The 19747-nt window shown below is 39.8% G+C and overlaps 1 protein-coding gene across 3 annotated transcripts in view; it reads right to left on the bottom strand.

Moving 5' to 3' along the window:
- Window positions 1-7945, bottom strand: part of LOC137259314 (uncharacterized) — a 52266-nt gene extending 44321 nt beyond the window's left edge. Inside the window, exon 1 of one of the 3 annotated variants that reach the window (XM_067796993.1) lies at window positions 7818-7945. The gene's annotated coding sequence lies outside the window, so the exon portion shown is untranslated. Of the gene's footprint in view, window positions 1-1330; window positions 1427-7817 lie in introns of those variants that run through there. The other 2 variants (XM_067796992.1, XM_067796994.1) reach the window with 2 other exon arrangements.
- Window positions 7946-19747: the final 11802 nt, after the last annotated feature.

The following is a 19747-nucleotide window of genomic DNA, read 5'->3' as shown; positions in this document are numbered from 1 at the left end:
AGCGAGCCTGACCACCCAATCCCGTTTGTCACCTCTTACGACAAACATAGTTGCCTTCTATGGCAAGCATGGGTTGCGGAAGGCCTGTCTTACCCTGGATCTTCACGGGGTGATGGGAGTTGGAAACTGATTTGTGGGATCAGCATAGCAATTCCTAAGATTTGGTTGCATCAACTCCAATGACCATATTCTCACCCAAGTATTTACCAGCAAATGACAGTAAGTAAAAATTTAATTTACTCAGAATTAGTGGTGTTTCAATGATAAAAAATTAGCGAAAATCGATCAAAAGAAGGATTAAAAATATTTATCAACTGTAAAAACCATATTTTCAATTAATCTGAATTTTGTTGTTATAGCATTACACATGAATGAAGTAAAGTAACCACTAACTTTGACAAATATTTATGAACAAACATGCGCTCAACATTGTAAAGCTATGCACACTGGAAAATTTTCATGCTTGATTACAGTTTGAGTGTGTTTCTTGCATGTATTTAATTGCATGACAGCATTAGCTGTGAAAAAAATTTAATGAGAACTAGAGAAAATACATACTATTGGAGACTTAATAAAAAATGTTCATATCTCCATTATAATCAATACTCGATCACCAAAAGTCTGTCAATAATTAACAGTACATTCTACCACTACTCAGAACGTACCACGATATAAATATAAAACACAAACCAGATTTTGAACAATATCACAATTATTCAAAATTTCATCACACAAATCCCACTTTGAATATCACATAAATTCTTACATCAACCAAGAGACAGCACAGGTGTGTTATTGAAGATTAAAATACAAAAGGACTCTGAAGTAAGAGATTATACCCAGTATGGACATAAAGACATCAGTATCTTTTTAAGTTGTGTATGGTTGATGAGAGGCCTCACAATTTAACCCAACCTGTCCCTGAAATAAAACTGTTGACCAACTGACGTCGGCATATCCAAGAATGACATGCCATAATTCAAGAAAGCCACACAGTTGAGCTTAATACATAACAACAACTAACTCATGTGGAACAAAGGCAGCACAACAGACCACAATATCCTTGAAGACTATGATGACATCAGGATGTGAACATTTGAACATTTAACAAACAAATGAACGTCTATTTTAACAACAAATGAACACTATCTGAATAAGATGTGAGCATTACAGTAAAATACAAGCACAACATTTGAATCCATCACAGTCCTGACTGAACGTTTACACAGAAGCCATAACGGGAACCCCGCTGTCTACACCACAGCACTGTCCCCATGAATGGAATACTTGATACCTGTACCTCAATACCTCCCAGCTAATGTCTACCTACCTACTCTTCTCTCCTGTAGACAATGTTTGTTATGGGAAGGGTATCTGTTCCAATAAGCTCCAGAGCAGCGACACCTGTTGTCGACACCTGTAATCACTGATGGGTGACAGCAAACTGTTCTTCTTTCCTGTGTACTACAGGTCAGTGAAGCATGTCGCTGAAGGCACACCAGACTCTCACTATATCATGCTTGGCTGACTCCGTGATTGGCAGGTACAGTATTGCACTAACCATCAAGAGGTTTTGTATGCGCAGACAGATATTGAAACAAGTAATTATCTACGTGGATTTTTTTAAAGTAATCAGGTGATTAATATTATCATATTATTGATTGGAAGTGATGAATATTTATGGTCTAACTGACCTATATTTTACAAACATTGAGCAATTGGCATACACAATAGAAAAATGTATGTTTTTTAGTTAAATCAACTTGCACAAGTCTCTAAATTAATAACTAATAGTTTAAATGAGCATTTCTTAAAAAGAATTCAAATAACAGCAGGGCTCTAGATAAGTTTTCAACAACAGGAGTATGTACACTACATGTTTGCAAAATTGTAGTACTGGGAAAATGGACTCAATAGAATTTAATAGTAATCTTGTATCAGTAATCTTGTGTTTCGTTTCATTTCATATACGCACCACAACATTGCTACTCTTGAGCAAACAGGTCAATAAACAATAAAACAATACTCGTTCAGATAAATATATTCGTAAATGATTCTAAAACTGTACACCATTCCTGTGGTGCGTATCTGTCATGCTTTCTAAATTATTTCCCACTGTATCATGTTTATTTCTTATCTGTACGTACACTGATACGACCCTTATCTGGAGCCCTGTAACAAGACAGGCGTCCTTGTACTGTCTGTACTGTCTGTCTAGACTTGCCTCTTTAACGGATAGACTTACAATACATCAATGGGCTTAGCATTCCATACAGCCTTGGGGCAAGACTAGGTATTTAATATCCAACACTGTTTCTGTGACAAAGGCCTGGACATAGTTGAGTCTTGACCAGGTAATCCTGTCATTGACCTCATGAGCATCGATCTACGCAACTGCGATACAATGACTGCATGATTCAAGTCAGTGAGCCTGACCATCTGATTCTGTTAGTCGTCTCTCATGACAACTATGGGCTGCTGCTGCTGCTGCTGATCAGTTGTGACCCGGATCTTCACGAGTGAGGTAGAAAGATGAGGAAATTCTGATAAAATTAATACAAATTCTAAGAGTACTGGCTTTATAGTCCATTTGGCTCAAATGTGTAACTTGAAAACTAATAAACATAACAAACGCAATGAATCGCTGATCATAATCAGAACATCATATCAAAATCTGTCAGGTTTTTGCAGAATATTTTTCCTTAAAATAAAAAAGTTGTTTAACAAACTATCATTAAAATACTGACACAATTCACTATTTGTTACGAGGTAGGAGTGCAGAGAAATCCCCGACAGGGGCATATTGTGTTAAGCCCATTTCTTGTATCCCCTGTCGCAATATTCCTAGAACATTGCTATACGCACCATAAAACCAAAACTCATTCACTCATCAGTCACTACTCCAAACCAGTTGGTCTTCATTCTGTTTTCCAGCAGGGTATTTTAAACATAAGATATTCACAAGCACTGGGTGCAAGTCAGTGTGAATATGTGGTTGCATGTTGCAGTTTCATTTTGCAACAGTACACATTTTACAAGCTCAGGGCATGATTTCAATGATTTTGACCTACTTGCACAAGGTGCAATCTGAAATATAGACCTAGTTGCCAAATTCCAGCTCAACTGCTTCTAATGCAAATTGTAGATGCAATAATTGAGATGTTTTATTCTTAAGCTACCCACTAAAAAATTGACTTACACCTGGTGCAAGTTAGACTAATAACTATGTTGCTCTTTGTAATACTTGGTTGCACCTGTGCAAGCATTAAATCGAGCCCTAATACGTAACACCATAAGACTGCATACCAATGTAGGTTACACACTCAAAAGGATTCAGATAAGTTGTGTCACCTAAGCAGTTGAACAGGTGAAAGGAGCCCAGGTAAGAAATCAATCATTAAAGGTGTGGATATTGATCTGCTATGTAAAGGTATGGCTCCATTGTTGACTACGCTCCACTACACAAAGCATATTATCCTCACTATAATGGCTGTTGGCATAATGTTATGTAAACTGGCAAGGACTATATCAGACTGACAGTCTCGAACACTTGTGCTATATAGCCACTGGCCTGCTATCCCCAGGCTAGTAAAAATCTAGTCGGGCCTAAAATCTCCAGGCACTGGCCCAAATGCCTAATGGACTTCCATTGGGTCGTTTTGTAAATATATCACTATCACTGACTTTTAAAGTTACGAAATGGGCGCAGTGGGTGAGCTGTCTAAGGCGCCAGGCTGCTAATCCAGCGAGCTTGGGGGTGCTGGGATCGAGCCCATCTGTGACCGGGTCTCAGAAACCTTGGAGTCAACTTTGTGTGCAGGCCCTTTCAGTGTTGTCACAAACCCTAGTGTACAGTACACAACCCTGTGCACTTAAAAGAACCCACAAATCTGTTTGTAGATGACCAGATGGTGGCCACACGAATACGTACAAACACCTAGTTGCGGGTACAGCAACGAGCAGTGAACCTGGGCAAAGTACTGTGACTATGTGTCCCAGTCCACCCAGCTGTGATTGGGTACCTCGTAAGGATGGGAAAGCCACATTAACTCGGTGCGTCTGGTAAGGCTGCAAGAGTTGTATGCTCCCCAGGGAGTTGAGATTGAAACTATGATGTGCTGTTGTTATGGACATCCAATGATCGAGGGGAAAAAAGCTCCCTTGAGCAGTTGAACTAACTGGATATCGGCGCTATACAAATATCTAGTTGTATTGTATTAAATCATGCAAAACTATGGCCTGATCAAGATGTTCATCATATTAGCAGCTTACTTGGAAACTATTATACACATATTTCACATATATATATATAGAGAGAGAGATAGAGAGAGAGAGAGAGAGAGAATCATGTGAAATAGTTTCAGTTCATAGTTTCAAAATATTAAATATATTTAAACAGTTAATTTTATTAGTAACAGATTTAAAATAAAAAGGAGCTTGAGTTTGATGGAAGATTCAGAACATGGGGAATTCTGGACTTCAGTGTTCACGAATAGCGTCTGAGCCTCTGACAAATCTGGCAGATTCGCCAGTAGTCAGATAGAAATCACCAACCCGTCAGCCCCAGTGTCTGACTGAATATTTCACAATGTCTTTGTGTGAAGTAGTTATTTGCGGCATGTGACACTTATTTGCTGTTTATAAATCTTATGTTTGTTATCATATAATGTTAATAATATCAATGCCAATTAAAAGATATGTTCAATCTGCAATGTTTGTTTAGCTTAAATTCTGTGGGTCCTGTTAATTTTTCAGTGGGTCAGACAGATATCTGAAACTTACAGGACCCAATGTCCTGTTACTTTGAAATACCACTGAGAACACTTGGACTTGCTGCTAGTTTCATGTTACGCAGTTATTTCCCTTTATCTTGCTTCTACGCTTGCTTCATGATATTTTGACCACATGAGCATTTGCCCTCAGGGAAACCTAGGTAATAGTTATCTTCCCTTATCAAATTTAATTTCGGTAAGCTGTTTTAACTGGAGATAATGTTGATACCCTCTTGTAACATTTTTTGTTTGTTTTTGAACTTTAACCTAGCATGAATTTACTACACAAAAGTTCATTTTATAAAAAACCTTTTTAGCAGAAACATCTTTAATCCATTGATGAATCAATATACGTTTTTTTAAATTCGTGCTTTTTCAGAAGTTAATTAATTTGTCAAATCCTACATACTGCCTTGAAAACTGACTTGCCTGCTTTATATCATATCAATACTGAAATATCTTTTTAAAAAAGCACATGTTGTAAAATAGAACAGTAAACAATTTACTTTTAAGAGAACGTTTACTTATTACTGGTTACATAAGGTGCTACAAGGGGGCGCCAATTGTCTAACAAAAGCCAAAGGACTTCTTATAACATACTTAGATTTGAGACAAAATGATACCAAATTCAGCAATATTTGGACATTTTGATATTTTGTATCCAACCTCCTCAATATAAAATTTAACAAACCTGCACAAAGCCATCTACTACGATTAAATCTCGATGTTGTGAACTGCATATTGCTTGGGTGGGGTATTTGTGTCAGCTCCTTTGACGTGAAAGTGAAATCTGACATGAGTCTTTCTCGGATCTAAAATGCTATGGCAAGTCTAGATTTCCAGAAATTAAGGGTTGTTCTGGGCTCTGTCCAATATGTTTGTATAACTTTATACTTGAGTTTAGTACTATGGATACAGATGTACTGGCTAACGACCAATTATCGCCAACACCTGGCTGTAGTGCTTGCAGAGACAGCTTTACTAGTACTTCTGTAGTATTTCACACGTTGACACATCCCAAAAATGATAGGTTACAAGAGTTAAAATTACTGGGAGTATTCTACGTTGTAGACGTTACAAAAATGAATCCCTCAGAAGAAGAGACCCAAACACGTCGGGGTATGTCACGTGACCATTAGTGTGTTGACATGAAATTTCATAAATGATGAAAATTGAATGAAAATCATCCAGGCTGTGTTGTGAATCAATGACTTGACAATTCAGTCCATAAAAAGTGCAGATTTTAATTTGTCTGAACATACCCGTAATGCCAACATTCAATCACTGATCTTTGAATTGACCCAAATTTCCATCTCCATTTTATGTACTCGACAGATACCATGCAGACGATACTGACAAAATATAACTGTCAATTTTCACCTTTATCTTTTCATTTTACCCCGAGAAAACAAACATTGCCAAAATTGCAAACAACTACTCAAAATGTCAAGTTTGATAAATTCAACCTTGCGGTGACATCTCCGTTTTTTGTCAGCTTTTATCAGCATCCGTTAACATCCAAATGAGAGTGAGTTTTGGTCTTTTAATTCTTTTATAAAACAAATTCCAATTATGAAATTTCTTCGTGTCAAGGTTTGAAAACCAATAGTTTTATTACCAAGTTTATGCCAAATTAGATATGTCGCGGGTCCTGGCGGCTAAGGAGTGGACTGAGGCGAAGTGGTGTTAAAGCCGTTTATTCTGTAAATATATACACCAGAGGAATATGATGTATGACCGAGGGGTGTTAGAACTAACCTTGGCCGTGGTGTGACATGAAGTGGCAAGTAATATTGCACAAAGGTTACCATGGATAATATCTTTACAATATCATATAATATTGCACATGAAGTGGCAATAGCAATATTGCACGAATGTTACCATTGATATTATGGTCTTTACAGTCTTTGATATTGCACGTTGACTATTATGAGCAAATGAAAAGAACCAGACATCACTCACACTTGCTTACGTGCTGGTGCTAGTGTTTTGTTAGTAGTCCCGTGCAACGCGATGCCTTATAGCAGATATATATTAGACATTATGAATGATAGCGCGAACCCTTATGATAATGGCAAAGAAAGTGGACATAAAAGGTACATACCTGTAAATATATACACCAGAGGAATATGATGTATGACCGAGGGGTGTTAGAACTAACCTCGGCCGTGGCGTGACATGAAGTGGCAATTAGGAAGATGCCTACGTCACGGAACAGGTAACGCACGAGCGGACACGGGACAGGTAAAGCATGAGATGCTGCTGGTAATACAACCAGAGTAAGAGTGAGAGAAGAAGCGCTCGTAAATGAGCAGAGAGGAATAAAGTAGGCGATACGTAATGTATTAGTAAATACATCTGGCGACAGATAAATAACGTAAAAAATTCAGAAATGGTGATAACTGGTCTTGTTAGTTGTTGGGAGAGCACAATCTACACTACCGCGCTTCCTGTTGACCGTGTTTTGGAGAAACACGACCAGCAACTGTAAACATACAGAAAACATTGGTGAATAGCTGATCTATCGTCAAGACAAATTTTTATTTCATTATGATAAGAAATAATGGCGCAAATCGTTGAAAACCGCTTAAAAATGGTGACAACTGGTGGCTAGCCAGTATACATGGATGTTGTGCAGAGGGAAACTGTCACCTTGAGACAAAGTTGTGGTATCTTAATTTATTTTATGTGAGATAATGAAACAAAACATATCATGTTATGGTCTGTCAATACAGTCACTGACATTATGGAAGAGCAATAACCAGTGCCTTAGCATACCTGAGACATCATCAACCATATCACTCAGCTTTTGCCGCTCCTCTCAGTAACTCATGGGATTTAAGAAGTGGAGCATTTGACATAATAGGTGAACCTCATTTCCTTGTGTAAAAAAATTAATACGACTAGATCTTCACAAAATAAGATATTGAATTTCAAAGAACCAAGTTTCCCTCTTTCTAGAATATGGGCAACTTGTCATCTCAACTAATACTTCTGAACAATTCATGGATGGTAAAATCATCTTTTTCTTCGTTGAATACTTACGATGTAAAGATCCGTGAGTGCTGTAAGCTTCACTGAGCGTCGTTACTCAGAGAAAGTGACCTTGCGTTGAATCGTTCACTTTACATTTGGCACGCACAAACGGTGACGCCATTTTCTGAGTTGCTGTCAGGCCGTCACGTGACAATTGGCCCAGTGGGCGTTTCAAGCCGCTCGGTCGCTTTTCCCCGGTTGAAATGACAGGTCCAGTTCAGTTGATTCTGACTTTTTACGCGGTTAATGTTTTAAAGGTTCTACCCCTTACGTGTGCATTGTCCTTTATTGTGGCAGTATCATCACTGACGAATGAATTGCACTAATCTATGAAGTTCCGGAAACACGATCACCCGCAGAAAGGCCACTCTGACTTGGTTTTGGTGTTTGTGTATCTGTAACAGAGGTGTTGATCGATATGTCTGATAACTGCCAATCATGTAGATTTCAGCAAAGACATGTACTCTGATCTTTACTCACATAAATGGTAATTATAACTGCAAATATTTACAATCGCAATCTAAAAACAATGCCTCACCTCGTCTCAGGGACGCAGGCAGACAAGGCCAACAGCTGATTAGTGTGTCTCAGTGAACCTAAATAAATGAAATACTGCCTGAATATGCTGCTAGTATATATATGTACTTCATGAATGGCATTAGTGTTCACGTAAATAGTTAACTTACTGACTCTAATACACACATAAAACCCAATATGCATATAGAAATTAAACCTTATAGCAGGGAGCCTATACAGATGGGGAGAAGAAACTCCTCGAAAAGCCGCTGAACGTAGGTCTCGGGTCGTTACGTAACCAGTGTAGCCAATATGGTGGCTGCGTAGTATTTAAGATTGAGCTCGCTGAGTGTTGTAACAACTGAAATCCAACATGTAGAAGATGGGTTAACTATTTTGTCACTTCAGGTTAAGTGAAATAATTGGTATTAGTGTCCGTATTAGGACAGTAGATTTGTAGTAAAGTTTCAAGTCGCTATGTTATAGCTCACTGGCTTCTTTTCTCGATTCACCGCGAAGATAGACTAAAATGTGCCGATAAAAACTTCTTTCACACATTCGTTTGACTTTTAGAAGGAGAACATACCTTTACCTGAAAGGTATTTGCAAGTAATAGTGACAGTTTTATGACTTACAAATTGTTAGGGTGTGATTGAGGTGTGTGAAAAATATGACATTTCGCCATTGAAATGCTATGCGCCGTTGTTTGAGTATTCCTAGTTACTTCCTCAAAAACATCTTTCACATACACCTTTAATTCATATGAGGGGAATATACTATCATGTGAAATATGTTTGCTAGTAATAGTGATAGTTCAATAAACTGAAAAAGAATGTTAGGGTGTATTTGAGGTTTGAGAAAAATTTGACGTATCGCCGATCTAATGTGATTCGCCATTGATGTTTGAGGGTTATAGTTCCATAACTTCTTTCTTTCTTGTTGATATTATTATTTGACAAAACTGGAAAGGTGTTGCAGAACGCTTTGTGATAGTTTTACACTATTTTTGAGGGCAGTGTGACAGTGTCAGTTAACATTTTGTTAATGTCCATTCCATTCCCCACATGCAATAAGATATCTGAATTATTTATTAATGTAAACAAAAATGTTTCAAAGTAGATTTTTTGAAAGGACAGCTGATGTTAACATGTGTTCTCGCGATACTTTTGCGTTCTTTAAAATGTTTTGGGAGGGAAGGCCGCGGTGTACCATTTATTCTTTCATTTATTCACATATGTACATATTTCTTTTAATATTTTTCTTCATTTCGTTCTTCCATTCACGAAATTCTTGCTCTTAAATTCTTACTATAATTCATTTATTCATTGTAAAAATTCCGACTGATACAATAAACTGGCTGAATTTCTGTTATACCAGGGATAATCTACAACGTATACTCTATATAGACTCCCTGGTTAAACACAACTGAAGTTGCAGTGGGAACGAGCCAAGTCACTGTGTGCGTTGGATCATGACGAGGCACACGTTAATTAGTACAAATGGTAAAGAAAGCAAGCGAGTGACCTATCCCTGTTGTAGAGTATCCCTGCTTATAGTATGATACACATGCACGCACGCACGCACGCACGCACGCACGCACGCACGCACGCACGCACACACACACATACATACATACATACATACATACATACATACACATTATATGATACACATTATGTATATATAAACATTATAGCATCATGGTGGTATAAAATACCTTACAGTTCAAATAAACACATGCCAGTATACTAGTGTACTGCTACAAAATACGTAATATATTTGGTCTAAAATACTAAGGCAGGGCTTGCATTACGTCCGTTTTGTTTTTAACACATTTGCTCTCACACTATATGCGTCAATATGCATTTTGAACATGCGTTATAAGTACAGATGGCGGCAATAGCTGTGATGAGTATGGTGTTGGAGGAAGAGGAGGAATCCGAAGGAGAGGAGGAATTAACCACAACCACAGCAGTTTTATGTAAATAGTATTATATGGTATATTACTAAATATTTATGAAATAGTTGAAGTCACATACAAACAGATAAAGCATCCTCGAGTGATGTCATCCAATTACGAGGATTGCATGTTACATTGGCTTGTTTCGTTCAAGAAATGACAAAAACAACTCACCGGAAGTAATCACGTGTTGGCAAAATACCTTGTTAAATGGTGTCATCAAGGGAATTCCCTCTGCGTTACAATTTGCGTTGCGTCAAAAATACTGCAAGACCTATTCTCAACGCAGCGCAACGCACCCAAAAACAACGGACGTAGTGTAAGGTATAAATGATAAAATTACTGACTTGCGTTTTTATTTGACGTAACGCACGACGCAACGCAAGAAAAAGCGGACGTAATGTAAGTACGCATATATTTACAAAAAAAACCCTTAACATGCGCTAGATATGATGAATCACTAATCCTTAAAACATGTAATCTAACATACTAAATCCTATTAGCCCTACTGTAATATGATATGAAAAGATCTAACTAAACTTACCCCGTAATGTGCTGTGATGTTGCTCATGAGGAGGAAAATGTGGACTGGATTCTATCAAACAATAGAAACCTTGACAACAGGCCATTGCAGAGATTGAGCCTGACACAAATTACTTGCTCTTAACAATAGACCCCAAGTTACCTACTGCAACTAGCTTACCAGTGAGTTAATGAATCAGTGAAATGGTAGTGTTAACACAGACCTCCTTAGAAATGATAACGTTGGTTTATACCTAAGTTTAAAATAATGACGTTTAATATATTAAAATGACATTTATTTACACACTGTTATATGATGTGAGATGCCCTGTTAACGCGGAGTTAAACGAACAAGGATAATGTAATACGCTGGACTAAAAGCACATATTTTGGGGCGAGAAGCCTGATCATGGTCAAAATGCTGACTTTTAAGGTGGTTCCTTCAGACGAAGATCAGCGTTCATGTTCGAATGTCTTGGGGTAGGATGTGAAGCCCATTTCGGGAGCCCCTTAGTGATATACGTGATATAAATTTAAACTATCTGAATAAATTGATAAAATTCCTAAATATTTATAGTTTGGAGAAAGGCAGAATAACCTTCTGCACACTAAGTTAAGACATTCTTGTAGTTTATTGAATGCTCATCATTCCCATATCAGTTCATCTGAAAGTAAAGCTTACCAGTCGTTTCTTTTTAGAATGCCCAAAGTGTGTCAGCTGCCGGTTTGATTTGATACAAGGCTTTGAAACCCCAACAGGTTATTTTAACACTCTTATGTACGACAGTATTAGTCTGCCACAAACTATAAATGAAAATACTTTAAGTCAAGTCCATAAATTCATTCTACTTCGTAAGCGTTTCACTGAATGTGTATTATGTCTTGCCTCTGTTCATTGTCCATTAATTTTTTTCCAGGTAATTGTTAAGAGGGGGCTTAAATAAGTTGAATAACTTGTGCCCAAACCCTGTCAATACTCAGTACAATATGTTCAAGCAAACAAACAATATATGTGTTGCAATATTGATAAAGGAGACTTACCATTGCTATAATTTGTATTCACTTCACATCGAACTTTAGTGAGTGAGTTTAGTTTTACGCTGTACTCAGCAATATTCCAGCTATATGGCGGCGGTCTGTAAATAATCGAGTCTGCACCAGACAATCCAGTGATCAACAACATGAGCATCGATCTGCGCAAATGGGAACCGATGACCTGTGTCAACCAAGTCAGCGAGCCTGACCATTCAATCCCGTTAGTCGCCTCTTACGACTACCATAGTCGCCTTTCATGGCAAGCACAGGTTGCAGAAGGCCTATTCTACCTCGGGACCTTCACGGGTCTACGGTACTTCAGAATCTTGCTCTCTGATTGGTCCGAAAAGACACCAAATGAAATAGTGTCAGATGTTTGCGTGTTTAAAAGCACATCCATCCAGTAATGAAAACTGACCCCAGTTTTAAGTATTTAGCGCTGTTATTTTTATCATCATGACTTATGCTTATGTGTGCACAGATATTTTCAAGTGGCTGACATTTGGTGCGGCATGGGGGAATGATTTATGTGTTCCGCTTCCTGTGCTCGGGAAATTAGCCGGACAAGTTGGACAGAACATGAGTTTTATTGTAGTTTAAAGGCCAGACTGTACCCCAATGTACACGGAATGGTTGTTGATAGCCTGAATATTTTTAAAAAACAAATATAGGGTTACTAGTAAAGTCTACAGGAAAACATTAGATGTTGTGTAATCTCCAAATCGCCAAGTTTTTGGCCCCATGACATGCAGGTGTAGCCAAGCCTAAGACCACAGTTACCCTCCCCCCCACCCCATTACTTTCACCATGCCCCGAAAGCGACACAGGAGAATATAGTGCCTTGTTTAAATGGGCGTTCTGTCTGTACTCATTTCTTTCAGGATAACTAGTGGTAGCTTAAATGAAAGGTTCAAGGCTGTTTAGAGTGTTTCGGGTTCGACCATTGTTGCCAGTGGACAGCAGTCAACAAGATAACAGACTACGGCCGATATTTATCATGGTAGCCTGGCATGTCACTGTACAAAGCAAAGAAGGGACATAAACGTGGTCTGAGGCCAGCTGGCAGCTTGACGTTGCGGGAAATGTTCGATGACGCCTCGTTCTGACTTCGTTTCCATATAGTTACGGTTGCCGTTGCCAACGTCCCCCTCTGTTTTTAACAGAATCGCTACTGCACTTACTAGCCATCGCTCTGAATTTCGTTCACTACAGCATCGTTTCAAGATCTCCGACTGACAAGATGTTTACTAGGCTGCATATTCAAGGTATTTAAGAAGACATTTATTGTAATTTAAGGTGCTAAGGGTGTCTTTTAGCATTAAAACGGCCGCATTTGACAGCCGTATCGATGTAGATGTCACTGGCCGCCATTTGCAATTTCTGAAATTTGTACACCTTAATTGTCCTTTCCTGCCGCTAAAGTGAGTGCTGTCCGTATTTATATACGTCAGACGATGTTTTGGAATTACTATAGATGTTTTTCATGATATATAAGAAGGAACTGTGGTTTATTTTTTTCTGAAACCTATTTTCCAGATATACGGGCTGAACTGACATGACTGTACAATGGATAGTATATCAAAACCATGATCACATGCCCATTTCTAATCCTACAACGGATTATCGTGGCCTATAATTGTCTCTAAGGAGTCTCTATTGAGGCTATATCATCGGCAATCTGTTTGTCTCGCTCTCGTTTTAAACCTCCCTCGGAACATTGTGGTTCCACTGCACATGTACTGAATGTGTATTTAAAGATGTTGTTTTGGTTCTTTTCAGCACGGGAAGATGTGATACGGTATCATGTCACTCCCGCTGCGAGTCTATGGCCGTCGCTGGATGAGGAATCCGACTGTGTATGCACTTCATCTCCATCGTCTTGAGATTCGACCCACTAGCTTGTTTCCTTGTCCCCTTTTCGATTGTCCATTTATCCATATAAGTGACCGGATGGTCCATTTGTTACGGTGGCCTGAAAAGATTACAAGTCTTCTATTTACACAATGTTCATGTCTAACAGTCTGTCAGCATGTTTATAGAGGGTTAACGCCTCATAGCGTGAGTAACCAGGGGCTGTGCGCCTTAATATTGCGAGTTTGTTTCTTTTTAAAAAACCTCCTATAACTCGTTTAGTGACCCTCCTTTCTCCTACCCTCCCCACTCACCGATGTAGCGTCCCCAGGCTGCGTCCCCTTGCCCCTCTCCCAACCCCTTGAGTGTGTTCGCCCCGTTCTGGACCCGTCCTGATCACGGCGAGACGCTCCCTGCCCCAGTCACCATCACCTATGTGGACTATTACCCTGTCCCAAGTGACGACGAAAGTGACTACTGGGTCTACGAGGACGAGGACGACGACAGCTTCGTGAGGGAGCGAGAGGTTCATCCTGTACGGAAGGCGCTGAGGAGAGTGGCTGCCTTCTGGAGGCGAATCTTTTCGTAGATTCCTCATCCAGTGTGCGTGTACGTGCGTGCGTGTGTGCGTGTGTGCGTGTGTGCGTGTGTGCGAGCGCTTGTGCGAGAGTACGTTCATGTATGTCTGTGTAAGGGTAAAATGTGTATGTGTGTGAAAGAAACGTGTGTGATTGGATGTAATCGAGTTAGTGTCCAAGTGTGTGTGAGAAAAAGAGAGAGGGAAGGTGAGAGAGAGAGAGAGAGGTAGAGAGAGAGAGAGAGGGAGAAAAAAGAGAGTGGGGAGAGAGGAAGGCAGCGAGGGAGAGAGGAGAGAGTTTTGCATGAATGATTCTGTGTTGTGAGTGTATTTGAATGATGAAGATGTGTTTTGCACGTACGATTGAGTGTAAGTGTGATTGTGCGAGGTCCTTGGTTCCCGTCTTATATACCTTTTCCCTCTTTTGGACTTTTTGGATAAACCCTTTTGTCGTATTTGTGGATACACCCTTTCGATTGAGTATGTTTTGGCAAACCTTTTGGCTGATATTCCTCAGTTCATTTCTGAGAGACTGTTTTTCCTTTTTGGCCCCTATTTAGATGTTTCTTTAGGCTAACGCCGTTCTTTTCCCTGACTATATCTGAATAAATATGAATGAACGGTATGCACTTGAGTCTGTTTTCCTTCTTTCCTTGGATCTACCAGCAAGATGACAGCAACACAGCGGGAGGGGCAGATGAACCAATTCTGGTTTTAAGATATGTTGAAGTTGTCACAGAGAATTAACTAACTGACACGTGAAGATATTCAGTGGTCATTTGCTGTAAGCCGCTGTGCTGCTGTCTTCTAGCCGAGTGTTTTACAAGGTGCCTTACAAAAACACCAAGTGTAAACCCGAGTGTAGCTGCAGAAACAAAAGCTAACGTGGGTAGAGTGGACATTTTACGACCACTTTATTTAGTTTGTACACGTAGTCGTGAATGGTCGAGAGTGGTGGAGAGTGGTCTCCCTTCCCTCTTTGCGACTATTGAACTGTCACATTGTCTTGGGATATATTTCTACGTATTCTAAGAGGGAAAGAGTGGTTGCGCTCCTCGTCCAGTGCTGGGTTTGAATCCAGGTGATAGACGTAGTACCTGGTGCCTTCCATGATGCTGGGACATCGATGACTCTCAAAACCTCTTAGACAGATATAAGGTCCATATAATGTGATCAAGAAAAGAAAGGTGTGTTTGAGACACTTGAAACAAACCTACAAGGACTGCCAGTTTGACCCGATCTTGTCATACATTGAAAGTTTAAACAAGAATATCGCTATGTCCCCATGCACATACATCATAATGATTCCCAAATGATATCTGGCGTTGTTAGTATAATTTCATTGTTACACGCCCAACCTATAACCTTCTTAGACTCTTTAGAACGAAAGGTTCATAAGAAAGAGAGGGTTTTATTCTTCTCTGTTGTTTTGACCACGACCTTTGTCAATGTAACACGTGTTGACCAGATGGTAGATCGGGTTCACTGACTAAATACCTGGACGGACCATCATTGCCGAATGTCAGGTCGATCATTACAAGCGACTGCCGGATATCACCTACTTTGCCTCACTATGACACGCCCGGAACATTGCCTTGGTATTTAGATGAACGGGAATATAGCTGGAATTAGGATAGATATTTCTTTATGGAATCGGGCATACAATAAACATACAGACATCGTCGATAGGTTAATGAGCTCTTAGCTGTCAAATTTTGAGGTAGAATGTCTGGACCAGTCTCGCAGTCAGCTTGGTCGTGACCGTCAAAGCAGGATCCGCTTCCTTTAGTGTGATCGTTGGCATTACCCCACCCGACAGTTAAACCGTATGGAAAGAACTCAAAGGAACAGAGACCTGTGACAGTTTTGATTGGATGAAATAGTGTCAGATGTTTGCGTGTTTTAAAAGCACATCCATCCAGTAATGAAAACTGACCCCAGTTTTAAGTATTTAGCGCTGTTATTTTTATCATCATGACTTATGCTTATGTGTGCACAGATATTTTCAAGTGGCTGACATTTGGTGCGGCATGGGGGAATGATTTATGTGTTCCGCTTCCTGTGCTCGGGAAATTAGCCGGACAAGTTGGACAGAACATGAGTTTTATTGTAGTTTAAAGGCCAGACTGTACCCCAATGTACACGGAATGGTTGTTGATAGCCTGAATATTTTTAAAAAACAAATATAGGGTTACTAGTAAAGTCTACAGGAAAACATTAGATGTTGTGTAATCTCCAAATCGCCAAGTTTTTGGCCCCATGACATGCAGGTGTAGCCAAGCCTAAGACCACAGTTACCACCCATTACTTTCACCATGCCCCGAAAGCGACACAGGAGAATATAGTGCCTTGTTTAAATGGGCGTTCTGTCTGTACTCATTTCTTTCAGGATAACTAGTGGTAGCTTAAATGAAAGGTTCAAGGCTGTTTAGAGTGTTTCGGGTTCGACCATTGTTGCCAGAGGACAGCAGTCAACAAGATAACAGACTACGGCCGATATTTATCATGGTAGCCTGGCATGTCACTGTACAAAGCAAAGAAGGGACATAAACGTGGTCTGAGGCCAGCTGGCAGCTTGACGTTGCGGGAAATGTTCGATGACGCCTCGTTCTGACTTCGTTTCCATATAGTTACGGTTGCCGTTGCCAACGTCCCCCTCTGTTTTTAACAGAATCGCTACTGCACTTACTAGCCATCGCTCTGAATTTCGTTCACTACAGCATCGTTTCAAGATCTCCGACTGACAAGATGTTTACTAGGCTGCATATTCAAGGTATTTAAGAAGACATTTGTTGTAATTTAAGGTGCTAAGGGTGTCTTTTAGCATTAAAACGGCCGCATTTGACAGCCGTATCGATGTAGATGTCACTGGCCGCCATTTGCAATTTCTGAAATTTGTACACCTTTATTGTCCTTTCCTGCCGCTAAAGTGAGTGCTGTCCGTATTTATATACGTCAGACGATGTTTTGGAATTACTATAGATGTTTTTCATGATATATAAGAAGGAACTGTGGTTTATTTTTTTCTGAAACCTATTTTCCAGATATACGGGCTGAACTGACATGACTGTACAATGGATAGTATATCAAAACCATGATCACATGCCCATTTCTAATCCTACAACGGATTATCGTGGCCTATAATTGTCGGGTAAATTGCACTTTACGGGTCCCCGGAAGTGTACTTGTCAGACATGCGCAGAAGCCATGTTTACATCGAAGCGAGCACTAACGCTGACGCCATTTTTTGTTCAATTCGTTGACTATCGCTACTTTTTGGTATTGTTTTACCTTAAAATAATTAGAAAGGGGGGTTTTAGGGAGGCAATTGCCCCCCTAATTTATTTTTATCATGATACATATTATTTATCATTTATTTTCCATTCCTATTAAACAAAGAAGGTAAGTTTATCTCATTTAATATCAAAACGCTTCACTTACCTTACAAGAACAAATCTCCGCTTGAATTAAATTCATCGTCATTGTCTTTATTTTCAGTTTCAATAATTTTGAAATATTCATGGGGTTTTGGGGGGTCAAACACACGGCGGATAAACGTAAGAAATGTAAGAAAAGGATCATCAGAACAACGTAAATATTTCTTTCTCACGATGTACTCTACAAAATAGCTGTCATACAATCCTTTCGCTGTTCCATACCTGGGCAGGGACGCTTTCACCGCTCTCCATGTACTCTCAATTTTATTAGTGCACGCACCATTCTCCGCATTCACAAACTCCTTAGTGTGATTCACCGTCACATGCTCATAACCCATTTCATTCAGTCTTGAATACGCCTTCCAACAATCGGAATGAATTACTGATCCCGGTCGCACCCACTTTCTAAGCACACTCAAAAGGGTATCTGCATCACGCTTCTCCACAACCTCCAAAAACATCCTATTACTTTCTTTCTCGATACCCCCAAACACCCACACACCATCCACTCGCCTTCCTCGGTGAAACTTGCGTTTCCCAAACTTACTCTCATCAATCTCCACTTCAATCCCTGGCCCTCCTATCATCTCATTCTCCTCCTCCATCACAAACAAACACACATCTCTGCAATAATTGTACCAATCAACCAAAGTGTGATCAGAACCCAAACGCAACTGAACTTTAACAAAATTCTCTCGCACTTGATAAACCCAATAAAATGTCAATTTCATGATTTCACTAACGGACAAATGAGACTTAAAAAACCAAGAATCACGCCTTGCTACAATGTTCTGGTTACATTTCTTATTAGAACAACGCCACACATAACCCTCACTCCGACTCGAATCCTTGCGTTTTCCCATACTCCCACTTTCACACTTCCCACACTTCCCACTAAAATCTCCAATCAAACCAAACGCTTCGAACCAATCCATCAACTTTCTCTCATCCCTACACAACTCATACAAATCATCATACACCATTCTCCTAACAGCCATTGCTAAGCAAGTGAAATGAACAAAGTTTAAATCAAGCGACAAGCAATAATACAACTCACCAACCGTGCGCGTTAAAGTTGTGGCATTCGTAGTAACCCACTACCTTATTTGGAACATTCGACACGTGCGTCCAGATTTAAACCAATCAGAGAAAAGGAACGTCATGGGGATTTCCCTTCCATTACTAACGATTGCATTCATGTTTTGGAGCTTCACCAAAATTCGTGTTTAAAACTCTCGTCTTTTAGACGAAGTTTTAAACTAGACTTTTGCCAGTAAACACGAAAATGACCTTTAAAATCGTCTAAAATGCCTCCTAACGGAGATCAGCCCGCTCTCGCGTGCTTTTCTTGTATATTAGACGCGCTGCGCGCGTCGCTTACTGCCAAAGGCAGTAAGCTCGCGCCGAAGGCGCGATCGTGCTCTATAGAATACATTTCTACTTCCGGGAGTCTGCCGAAGGCAGGGACCCGTAAAATGCAGGTGTCCCCAGACTAAGGAGTATTCCAGCAAAGGAATGTTTACTCTTCGCATCACTACTCCTTCAAACAATTATCATTGATCCAATCACTACTATATCAAATTATTCTAAGGAGTCTCTATTGAGGCTATGGTCTATATCATCGGCAATCTGTTTGCCTCGCTCTCGTTTTAAACCTCCCTCGGAACATTGTGGTTCCACTGCACATGTACTGAATGTGTATTTAAAGATGTTGTTTTGGTTCTTTTCAGCACGGGAAGATGTGATACGGTATCATGTCACTCCCGCTGCGAGTCTATGGCCGTCGCTGGATGAGGAATCCGACTGTGTATGCACTTCATCTCCATCGTCTTGAGATTCGACCCACTAGCTTGTTTCCTTGTCCCCTTTTCGATTGTCCATTTATCCATATAAGTGACCGGATGGTCCATTTGTTACGGTGGCCTGAAAAGATTACAAGTCTTCTATTTACACAATGTTCATGTCTAACAGTCTGTCAGCATGTTTATAGAGGGTCAACGCCTCATAGCGTGAGTAACCAGGGGCTGTGCGCCTTAATATT

This window comes from Haliotis asinina, chromosome 13 (genome assembly GCF_037392515.1).
Source record: "Haliotis asinina isolate JCU_RB_2024 chromosome 13, JCU_Hal_asi_v2, whole genome shotgun sequence".
Taxonomy (NCBI): domain Eukaryota; kingdom Metazoa; phylum Mollusca; class Gastropoda; order Lepetellida; family Haliotidae; genus Haliotis; species Haliotis asinina.
Note: the sequence above shows the minus strand (reverse complement) of the source record. Positions and strands in the feature narration are given on the sequence as shown.